Source organism: Staurois parvus, unplaced genomic scaffold (genome assembly GCF_062004578.1).
Source record: "Staurois parvus isolate SC_StPar_1 unplaced genomic scaffold, SC_StPar_1.0 ptg000270l, whole genome shotgun sequence".
NCBI classification, from domain to species: domain Eukaryota; kingdom Metazoa; phylum Chordata; class Amphibia; order Anura; family Ranidae; genus Staurois; species Staurois parvus.
The window spans coordinates 393483-405000 of record NW_028318066.1 but is presented as its reverse complement, the minus strand read 5'-3'; positions in this window follow the sequence as shown (position 1 = coordinate 405000).

Sequence of the window (11518 nt, the reverse complement as noted above, 5' to 3'; positions counted from 1 at the left end):
AGATATTTATGGACAAGTTATTGCCAAAGGCATGTTTTGCCAGGCAGCTATTCACCAATTGTATAAAATAATAATTTCACTTTGTATAATACAATCCTAAAATCAGTGAGAATGTTGCCAGTTGGTAATAATATCTCAAGAATTAACAGGACAAATACAATAAATACATAAAAATAAAACAAACAAATACATATATAAATAAAAGAACAAATAGCCCCAGAGTCCTGACACCATCATTGAGGTTTATTTATAATTTTTGCACACAAGATTCACTCAACTTTTACCCAGGATTCACACACATTTCCAAGTGAACTCTAACTGCTAGGATACACACCTGTATTATGCATTGCAGTAATGCATGGTAACAGCAAGTTACCATGACATGCGATAATGCATGGCACTCTGTTGATTTTGAATGGCACCCCAGCACACATGTACAGTCAGTGCCGATGGACCTGTACTGAAGCACACCACAATGCACATTCAGAGTGTTGCAGTGTGATGAGTTAGAAAGAAATTGCAGGTTTGGTTTTCCTTGCAGCAGGGGTGGACTGACAACTCATGGGGCCCCCGGGCAATAGGGGTTCATCGGGCCCCTGTTTCTTTGCCCACACTCAAAAGACACCCAAAAAGCCTATAAAAGGTACCAGGGGCATTTCATGGGGACCCCTACTGAACCTAGGCCCTCAGGCAGTGCCCAAGTGCTCGAATGGTCAGTGCCCTCCAGTGATGCATGCTGGCAGTACATTCCAAGGACTGGTTCACACCACATGAATCCCACAGAAAAGCACTGCCCTCTACAGACACACCGTTAATTCTTAATGGCACCCTCACTTTTCTAGCATATGTGGATGCATTTGCAGACACCAAAACACACTGTACTGTAGTACCACATGGCTTGGAGTGATGGGATTTTACAAATTGTGCTAGCAGTACTTTTTTGTGTGTTCCTGTGCATTTGGCAGCCCAGCAGAAATAATGGGCTGTCCTAAAGTGGGGGAGCATGCAAAAACACACAAGCTTGGATGCAACTTTTATGGTGTGAACCAGCCCTAAATGAATGGGCTGCCTTAATACAATGCACATTGCAACATACCAAATACCACTTTTTTTTTTTACTTAGGTTGAAATGTAGGGCTAGGTTTATGGTTAGGATTAGGAACTGTGTTTGGGATTAAGGGCCAGTAAGTGACTATTAGGGCTCATGTACACTGTAGCTGCTAAACGGACGTTCAGGAGCTGTTGAGTGTTTTTTTCAGCAGCCCCTGAACTCTCCTTCATGTTTTCCTATGTGTCCATGTACACTATGTCGTTTACAGTAGTTTACAGGCAGTTGAGTTTACAGGCATTTTCTTAGCATTTAAAGACCATGTCCTGTCTATTTGCACACTACACTTTTTGTTTTTTTTGTGAATGAGTAGCGGGACCATGTACCCCATATTCATTCACATGGGGGGGGGGGATCGGGATCTAGGGGCCCCCTTGCTAAAGTCAAAGGAATTATATTCACTGCACAGAAAATTTTGATAAATTATATTTTCACCCCTGCCTGGTTTCACTTTACACAGCTACACAGAAACATAGAAAAGCGATGGCAGAAAAAGACCGAGTGGTCTATCGAGTATGCTGTTTTGTTTGTTTGTTATTTTTTTTGGGGGGGGGGGGGGGTGTGTTTTGGGTTTTTTTTTTTTTTTTTTGGTTAATTTGTTTGTCAGAGTATAGATCTATGCTTGGCCCACACACATTTGAAGCTATTTACTGTTGACTGGCTCACTACCTCTGCTGGAAGTTTATTCCAAGCAACAGCTACTCTTTCAGTAAAATAATACCTTCTGAGATTAGTTTTGAACTTTCCTCCAGTTGGTGTAAGGTCATGTCCCCGTGATCTTGATTTTGGTTTCGTGTTGAAAATACTGCCCTCCTGAACCTTATTTACCCCCTTGATGTATTTAAAGGTTTCAATCATGTCTCCCTTTTCCTTCATTCCTCAATACATGTTAAGTTCCTGAAGTCACTTTTGATATGTTTTATCCCCCAGACCTTTCATTATTTTTGTTGCCTGTCTCTGGCCTCATTCTATCTTATCAATATCTTTTTGTAAGTGAGGTCTCCAGAACTAGACACAGTATTCCAAATGGGGTCTAACTAAAGGTCTGTTAGGGGAATCAGGACCTCCTTCCTCCTGCTAGTGATCCCTCTAGTGATGCATCCTAGAATTCGATTCGCTTTCCCCACTGCCCGGCCGCACTATTTGATCATTTTGCAATCATCTGAAATAAGTACCCCCAAATCCTTTTCCTCTGAAGTGCTGGCCAACACTGTACCCCCAATTGTACTCCCTCATAGGATTCTTTTTCCCTAGGTGCATTATTTTACATTTACAATGTATTGAGTGAAAGTTCTCAGCTCCATTAGTAAATAAGCCTTATATTTTAGCAGTGCTCACTTTAAATACCAAATTATGTGCAGATTAAATAAATAAAAAAACAGCAATTTGCTTCTCAGATGACTGGATAACTAATTTGTGTTCTATTAGGGAGATTTCCCTTCACTTCCTTCCAAAACTGGAAGTAGTGAAGAAATCCAAAAGTTAAGGAATCCTTGGTTGTCTCCTAGGCAGCCACTACTAGTGTCCCCATTAGAAGATATCCCCTCAATTCCTGTCCTGGTGACAACCCAAAATTTGAGAAAAAAGGTTTTGCCTTCAGTTATAATTTAAAAGCTTGGTAATTTGAGGAGCAGAGGAATAAAGTGTAATGCTTACCTCATTTCTAGCTCTGGCAGGATCCCTCCATCTGTGCAACCAGTCCTCCAAAGTCTCTTTTCTTAGATGCTTGAACACTGACAAAATCAAGTACCCTGCAGGACTAGTAATCCTGCATTGTACATGTGGAAATCAAGGGCCCATCCACACCCCAGAGCATTGCACTGAGGAGGAATGTGCCAGAGCCTGCTGGAGCAAAGAATAGGTTATGGTGATATTAAAGGCAATAAAAAAAAAACAATAAATAACAAACATGTTATAGTTACCTGCTCTGTGCAGTGGTTTGGCACAGAGCAGCCCTGGTCCTCCTCTTTTTAGGTCCCCAGCAGGCACTCCTGGCCCCTCCCTGCTGCCTTTTGCCCCCAGAACAAGCAGCTTACTATGGGGGCACCCAAGCAGGCTCGTTCACGTGCTGCTGCTCTGAGTGTCCATTCACACACAGAGGCACGGCTCGCCCCGCCCCCCTCCTCATTTGCACACTGCTGTGATTGACAGCAGTGGGTGCCAATGAGAGCCCCAGAGAGCTCCCCTGATCACTGGATCGTGATGGGGCTCAGGAAAGTATTAGGGGGTTGGGGGGGGGGCTGCACACAGAAGGTTTTTTACATTCATGCATACAATGAGCCTTTACAACCACTTTAAGTATTACACTTTTTTCTTCCACCCCTAGAATTAACAGCATTTAACTCTTGCAGAATGGAGCAGGGGAGGGGGGGGGGCTAACTGCAATGGCAGACTTTTTGAAGAGTCTTAGAGTTCAGCTTTAAAATGGAACTAAAGTTTACTTACCTGTCCAACGGCTAGGTGCTGGCATCTTCTTCTGAGTGCCAGTCTTTGGGTCTCTTCATCGCCCAGCATTTGGAGACTGGCCCAGCACTGTAAGCTGAGCTGCGCATGGGCAGTGCAATTTACAGTGCCGGAGGCGACAGCAGGGAGGCAGGTAGGGGCATTTTATTGCAGAAGAGACAGTGCATGTAATAAAAGCCTGCCTTGCTTGCAGTTTTTTATAGAAGAACGTCAGTTCCATTTTAATCAAAATAAACTGACTGGCTGTTTGAAATAAGGGCAAGCAATTGTGATAGTTATTTCTTTAGTAAATCTACCTAAATAAATTTAGTAGATCTATCTTTGCATTAAGGGTTCCCTGCAATGGAAGGGTAAAATGCTTGTTTAATATAGGGGTGTAGGGAAAAAGTGTATTACTTACCCTATTCCTTGCTCTGGCAGGCTTCCTCAATACAGGGGACTGGTACCCTGGAGTGTTCTTTGCAAGTAGGTTCTGGCCGCAGTCGCAAGCTTGCCTCCTTACACACAATGCAGGGTTATTAGCCCTGCACTATGTTTAATGACACAGAGAGACTAACCACAGAAATGGAGCCTGCCGGAGAAAGGGATAGGCTAGGGAAAGTATCCCTGCACCCCTTAACCCTTGCAGTGTGTATGGCTGGGGGGAGAAAGAAAATCACTGCAAGGCTAAATTTTGTCTCATTCTTGGAGTTCACCTTTAAAAATAGAGCCCTTAGCCATCCCACTGTTTACTAATTTCATACAGTACTATGTTTTTATAACATCTGTCAGTGTCTGCTCAGTCAGCCTTTTATTAAAGTTGAGACATCATGTTCCAAAGTCAATTGTCACTTAGCTTAGCAAATAAAGTGAAGCTGTGCTCATTAGATGATGTGTTTCATCATCTAATGATTTACAAAAAAAAATATGTTAAATTTACCTTGTACATCATTTGTTGTGGAAACTGAACATATTTTACGAAGCTAAGTGAATATTCACTTTGCTAAGTATCTTTTACTTTAGGAATCAGCTGTAAAATAAAAAGCACTTAACTGACCTCAAGCGTAGGGTATGGATTAACACTGTTTTGCATAATTGGCACTGATATACTATAGAAGCAAAGACAGTTCACTCAAGAAAGTCAGCGATCACTTTGCAAAGTGAAGGTTCACTGAGCTTCCAAAATAAGGGGGTGCTGTGATCACTTCAATCAGCCAACAACAAAAATCCTGTTTTTTTTTTTTCAGTTTCCCTTGCACATGATTGGGTATTCAAATTGAACACATGTTCACCTTGTGTACTAATATTCACAAAGTGAACATTCTATGCAAAATTAAACAATAATTTGCCAAGCGAACAGCTTCTTCTCCTTTAGTAAAATCAACCTGCAATAAACTGTAATCTCTTATTATACTCAACATTTAAAAATTACCATTGTCCCCTTACCACCCACCTCTTTACTATGGCTGTCACTTTAAGCTTTTATTTACATATTTGCATTTAAAATATGTGTCATAAATATGTATTTGAAACTAGTTATTAGGCAATTTGACATGCAGTTATTGATTTCAATATTCCATGAATGTGCATTTCAGTAACTTCTGTATATTTAATTTTTTGGAAGCTAACTTCATACATAGAAGCCGTACATATGAACAAAATGATATTTTTCTCATATGGGGCTTAATTTGCAGTGAATTGCTTTGTAGTGCTGCAGTGTGGGGGAGGCCTAAGGCCCGTTTATTGGCATATGACACAATTATTATCAAAGTCAGTATTTGTTATATGCGTGTCACATTATTTTAGTTTCAGTATGTTTTCATTCTGGTTTAGGAAACTGAACAATGGAACAATCTGCTTTAATAAACAACTTGTATGAAGAAGCATTAAGAGCTTGAGATCTGGGGGAGCTAATCTTGGGACCTGGGCTGAACTTTCTACAATTGTTAAATTACTGATTCATGTTCTAAATGTTATAGGCGATAGCACAATATCCAGGGTCTTTATCTTTTCATAGAATTCATAATGGAATCAGGCAGTGTCAGTTTTTCATTCACCATGAAGCCCCTAAGTCAGCAGTTTACTTCAAAAAATGTCCAGGGACATAGAAAGCATTTTACACTGAAACATAAAAGAGTGACGGCAGAAAAAAAAGACCAAGTGGTGTATTAAGTCTGCTCCATGTTTGTATTCTTTTTTTATTTATATATTTAAATATATATATATTTTTTACTAATGATCTATGTTTGTCCCAAGCATCTTTACATCCACTTCCTGTTGACTGGCTCAATGGGCAGTCCCAGGGTTATGAACAAGATAGGTTCTGTAGGTTTGTTCCTTAGTTGAATTTGTAAGTTGGAACTGGTACATTTTTTTATCTGTAACTCCAGCCAGAAAAATTATTTTTATGTTTTGGATAGCAAAGGGAAGGGTTAAACTGGCCATGCAGTGATGTGGGATTGCTGACAGGTCCGTCAGACAGTAGATTGCAGTGTCCGGCGGTTTCTGGGACCAGCGTGACATCATTCTGCCTCCGTTCTTCTGTAAGTCAGATATTTGTAACTCGGGGACTGCCAATGCATGTATATATATATATATATATATATATATATTAAGCACAAACACATACACATACAGCACATATATATACAAAAAATGTGTTATGGTATGGTAAGTAAAAGCTTTTTAGAACCATAAGTTCTGTTCCTGGTGGATTCTATGTTTTTGTTATTGTCTTGTACAGTTTATTATAGTCCAGTTTGAAACGGTAAAAAGTAAAAGTCATTTTATTAAATAATGAATTTCAAATCTTCACATTGTAGATGTGGAAGCGGAAATGATCAATAAAAAAAAAGTGCAAATAAAGGATAAAAAGAAAAAAATTGGCTTTTTTATAATTTTAACCTCAAAGTGTTGCTGTTGGGAGATTTGTTTTATAAAATGAAAAAGCTCGTATAGAACTAGAGGAATTTCATAGCTTAAGGAAATAAAAAAAAGTGTGTATCAAAAAGAGAGAGAAACACAAAGGTTCCCGGGCTGGTACAGTGCATTATTCAGAATGTGCATGAGAGTTCAAACCTAGCAATTGAGTTATACGAAACATACCTTTATTTGGAGCTTTACTTTTAATTTACGTACAGGCCAAGCTGTACAGCAAAAGTAACAGCAGCAAAAGCTGGGAAAATCTATAACACCGTCTGTATTGTAGTTGTCCTTGTCACTTCTGCTGCACAGCTGGGCCTACTTGTAAATAAAGAGAAATATATAAATGAAGGATGTTTAATTTAAAGGTATTTCTAATAAAAATATGATCAGTATGTGCACTATTCACATACAGTGGTCAGAATACCTTTTTACAGTAGAGGCTCTTTTAAGAGACAGATACATTAAGCAAGTTTAAAAAAAAATAACATTAGCAAAACTTACTTCAGTAATCTTTACACATAGGTGGATGTTCTTGCTGAAAACCTGCAGGTTCTGCGAATGAATGTAGAGCACCGTGTACAGACATTCCTGCTGCCTGCAATTAATTTTGTGGATAGAGTTTAGATTTTTTAAATTCTTAAACATTATCATTTTTTTTCTCCGCAAAATCACAGATGTGAATGATCTCAGAGGCATCACAATGATTTGAAAATATTCAGCGTGCTGCACAATTCTCTGGACAGTGTCACAGGTTTGGGTCACTAATAAACAATAACCTGACCATACACTAGTAGAATTGCATTTGAAATTTTTTTGTTTTATTTTCTAATGGTTTATAAGGTCCAATTGACAGTCATTTTCAACTGCAGTGATGAGAAAAGTTAAAGGAATAAGATGTAAAATATTTGTCAAATGAATGGATATCTGTAAAATAAGTATTTTTTATATGTTCAAAAAAAGTAAACTTACAAACCTAGCAGAAAAGAAGTGTATGGACACACATCAACTCATTGCTTCAATATACTTCTAAGTAAAATAAGGGGCATTCGCCACAGCATACATAGAAAATAACACAGAATATTAATCTAGTAAACTAAAAATAATGTGCCTTTACTTATGCCAAGCACATGTCGTCAGAGGGGCCTATGCCAAGGCTCCCCCAAACCTCCAAAAAGAAAGGAAGCAATGAGCATAAAGAAAGAGAATGGAAAACAGAGTAGACGTTACAAGAAAAAAAAAGAAGCGAAGGGTAGGCGGGCTGAAAGACCCATTCCCCCTAGAAATAAAGCCAAAAGAAAAAAGTAAAAGACAAGTAAATGTTATGCCATACATTCTAACCCTAGATGACTGAATAAAGGAACATATTTCTAACAGTGAATGTAATTTTCATTTGGGAAAGGCCATTCACTTCAAAATTAAATCTTAAAAGTACAGTTTTTTTAAATACCTTTGAATGAACTTCATCAGGTCATCAATTGCATTAATGAGAATTTTCATAAAAATGTTCATACAAATGTTTGTTGAAAAATCTACTAGTGTATGGCCAGCTGTAGTTTTTAAAGGGAACCTGTCTCATAAAAAGAAGCACTGAGGTATGCTGTGATATTCTAGCTGGAGAACACAGCACACCATTCGTGTATTTTTATTGTTCACTTTCATTCGTTATTTTCATTTAATTTAATGCTAAATCTACCCATTGCTAGCCATATAATGAAATGAGATTTATTAACTTTTTTTGTTAGTAGAAGGTGCCAAAGCACAAGAATTCCCTCTCGGGATAATACTGCAACTGCAGCATGAGTGAAAATGATCAAAGTCGTTTTTCTATTGCTTCAAAAGACCTGAATTAATATGCTTAGAAGTATGCTTGCTGGGCTGTTCACTTGTTCAGTAATACAGCATGGTTTCCTTGCTTTAATAAAATTTACCACATGTAAAATGTACAAACATAACGGCAAGGGTTTAAATACATATGAATTCACTAATGCCGAGCACACTTCCCCATGCTTATATAGGGTATTACTAACTATACATCTTGTTGGGTAGGCAAACAGCTATTATAGAATTTTGTAAAGTGTTACTAAACCCAGGACCCTGCATTCACTATATCTGGTCTCCCACAGTACACATGACATGGAAATTAAATTATTTTAGTAAATATAAACTGCTAAATACCTTTTCTTGTCAGTATATAGCAGTCTTGTGACTTCTATTAGCGTCCAGCTGAGCACTGGTTATAGCTTGTAGGATGAGTTCTGGCTTTCCTATCAGGCTGCATAACCCCTGACCCTCCATCTGGACAGTGCTGATTGGCCTTGTGCTGATCACATGCACCCTCCTAAAGAAAGAAAAAACTGTCTAGCAATACACACCAAACTGAACATGTGCAGCTTGCCCCCAAGGCTCTGTTCTATCAGCAGATGGATTGGGGACAGTAGAAGAAGGGGAGGATCAGAAAACAGTCTGTTTAGACCATGTGGAGGATTAACCCCTTAGATTCCATAGTGAGTATAACGAGCATGCTTTACTGCATATACAGACTGATTTTACTGTGTTGGTTTAGTAGCACTTTCAGTTATGTTTTTATTATAATTTAGAATTTTTTGCCATTGCAAATTTTCAGATCTTAGAAAGATGACATTATGAGGAGTTAAAATAATAAATATTGGCTTCTCATATTTAGTTGAACTTACTTTTATCACTGTACTTAAAAGAGAAGTGTGGACTTATTTTTTTCCTCAGTTATACTTACTTAGGTGGATGCAGCTTTGGTCTGATGCTGTATCCCTCCCCCACCGGCTCTAAGTGTGAGAACTCAGTGATCACATGACCGCTGATCGCTGAGTTCTCACAGCTGCTCTAAGCAGTGAGTGGTGACTGTCAGTCACCACTCTCTGCTCTGCCACCCCCCCCAGAACTCACAAGAGCGCTGGGCTGCTGTGGAGGGGGGAGGGAGTAGCTGGCTCAGGCTCTCAGCAGCCAAGTGCTGCTCCAGACTCTGGTGTGGATCCCGACTTTGAAGTTGGGATCTTTCCCCAGCCTGGACCGAGTGATGTCAGCCGACAGGTGGCTTCAACCCACTGTTGGCTGAAAACGGGTCACAGGAGTGCAGTTGACAGTTGTCATTTGTTTAATGACTTAAACCTGCCCACTTGCCTTTCTCTAAACGCTTATAATAGCACAGTAAAGCCTTCATAAAGCAGAAGGTATTCACATGTCTCATGCCCTCCCATATCCCAAAATAAGAGGATTCTTTCTTGTTCCAGGACAGTGGGTGTACTTTGCATGGCTCCACCCATTGTCCTGAAATGAGGAATAATCCTCATAGGCACTCATCATTCTGTAATTCAAGATAGGAATATTAATTCAGGTCTTTTGAAGCAATAGAAAAACGACTTTGATCATTTTCACTCATGCTGCAGTTGCAGTATTATCTCGAGAGGGAATTCTGGTGCTTTGGCCCTTCTACTAACAAAAAAAGTTAATAAATCTCATTTCATTATATGGCTAGCAATGGGTAGATTTAGCATTAAATTAAATGAAAATAACGAATGAAAGTGAACAATAAAAATACACGAGTGGTGTGCTGTGTTCTCCAGCTAGAATATCACAGCATACCTCAGTGCTTTTTTTTATGAGACAGGTTCCCGAGCTACACTTGGGAATACCGCCAGGGAGGCTACAGGCTAAATTCACCTTTAGCATCATGTTACACCCATACTCAGGGTGTAATATGTAACATGTTACTAAATCATCAGCCCTGTACCCTCAATTTCCCATTGTGACAGTCGGTGGGGAATCCTTTCCATGCACCTGCTGTCACAATTATAAAACAGCACGGCCGTGCAATGCTCTGCCCACATAGTCACATCATTCATTCACAAAGGTCTTGGAATGAATGAACTACAAGTACTGTCTTCCATCGTGGCAGACTGCTTGTAGTTCTCAGTGAACAATGGGGGCACCAGTGAGCACTCTTGTAGTACCTTTATTGTTCCTGCTCTTCAGTAACTGCCTGCCTGTATGGGAGGTACTGGCAGACAGCTGTACTGAGAGTCTGCCGGAGCCTGACATTTCACCCCCGATCTGCTGATTGCAAATGCAATGCTCTATAGCAGTGATGGCGAACCCGTGGCACGCGTGCCACAGCCGGCACGCTGAGCCTTATCTGTGGGCACGCCAGGAGAATACCGTATTTTTCGCTCCATAAGACGCACTTTTTTTCCCCCAAAAAAGGGGGGAAAATGTCAGTGCGTCTTATGGAGCGAATATAGAGCGGCCGGTCCGGTATTTCCACAGCCGCCGTGTCATAATACCGGGCCGGCCGCTCAGCTCTGCAGTGGGACCGTACCTGTCCCTCTATCCAGCGGCGCGCTGTCTTCCCGGCTTCTGTAGTGTGCGTGACAGCCGGGTCCCAAGTGCGCATGCGCAAGAAGCAGTGCTCTGTGAATGGTAAGGCGGTACCTGGGACACATGACAGATCCCAGAAGCCGCCGGACCAATCACAAAGCGCAGCGCTTCTCGCGCATGCGCACTGGGCATCCGGCTGTCCGACGAGCGCCCACACTACAGAAGCCGGGAAGACAGCGCGCGGCTGGATAAAGGAACAGGTAAGATAAAAAAAAAACTCTGCGGAAGTAAGAGCGGGTACCTGTCAAATTCAGGTACCCGCTCCCCCTCCCTCCCTAAAGGTCAGCAGTCATCTGTACTGTCCGCAGTCCCTGGTCATCCCTGTGCTTTCCGCAGTCTCTGGTCATCTCCTGTACTGTCCGCAGTCTCTGGTCATCCCTGTACTGTCCGCAGTCTCTGGTCATCCCCTGTACTGTCCGCAGTCTCTGGTCATCTCCTGTACTGTGTCTGCAGTCTCTGGTCATCTCCTGTACTATGTCCGCAGTCTCTGGTCATCTCCTGTACTGTGTCCGCAGTCTCTGGTCATCCCTGTACTGTGTCCGCAGTCTCTGGTCATCCCTGTACTGTGTCCGCAGTCTCTGGTCATCCCTGTACTGTGTCCGCAGTCTCTGGTCATCCCTGTACTGTGTCCGC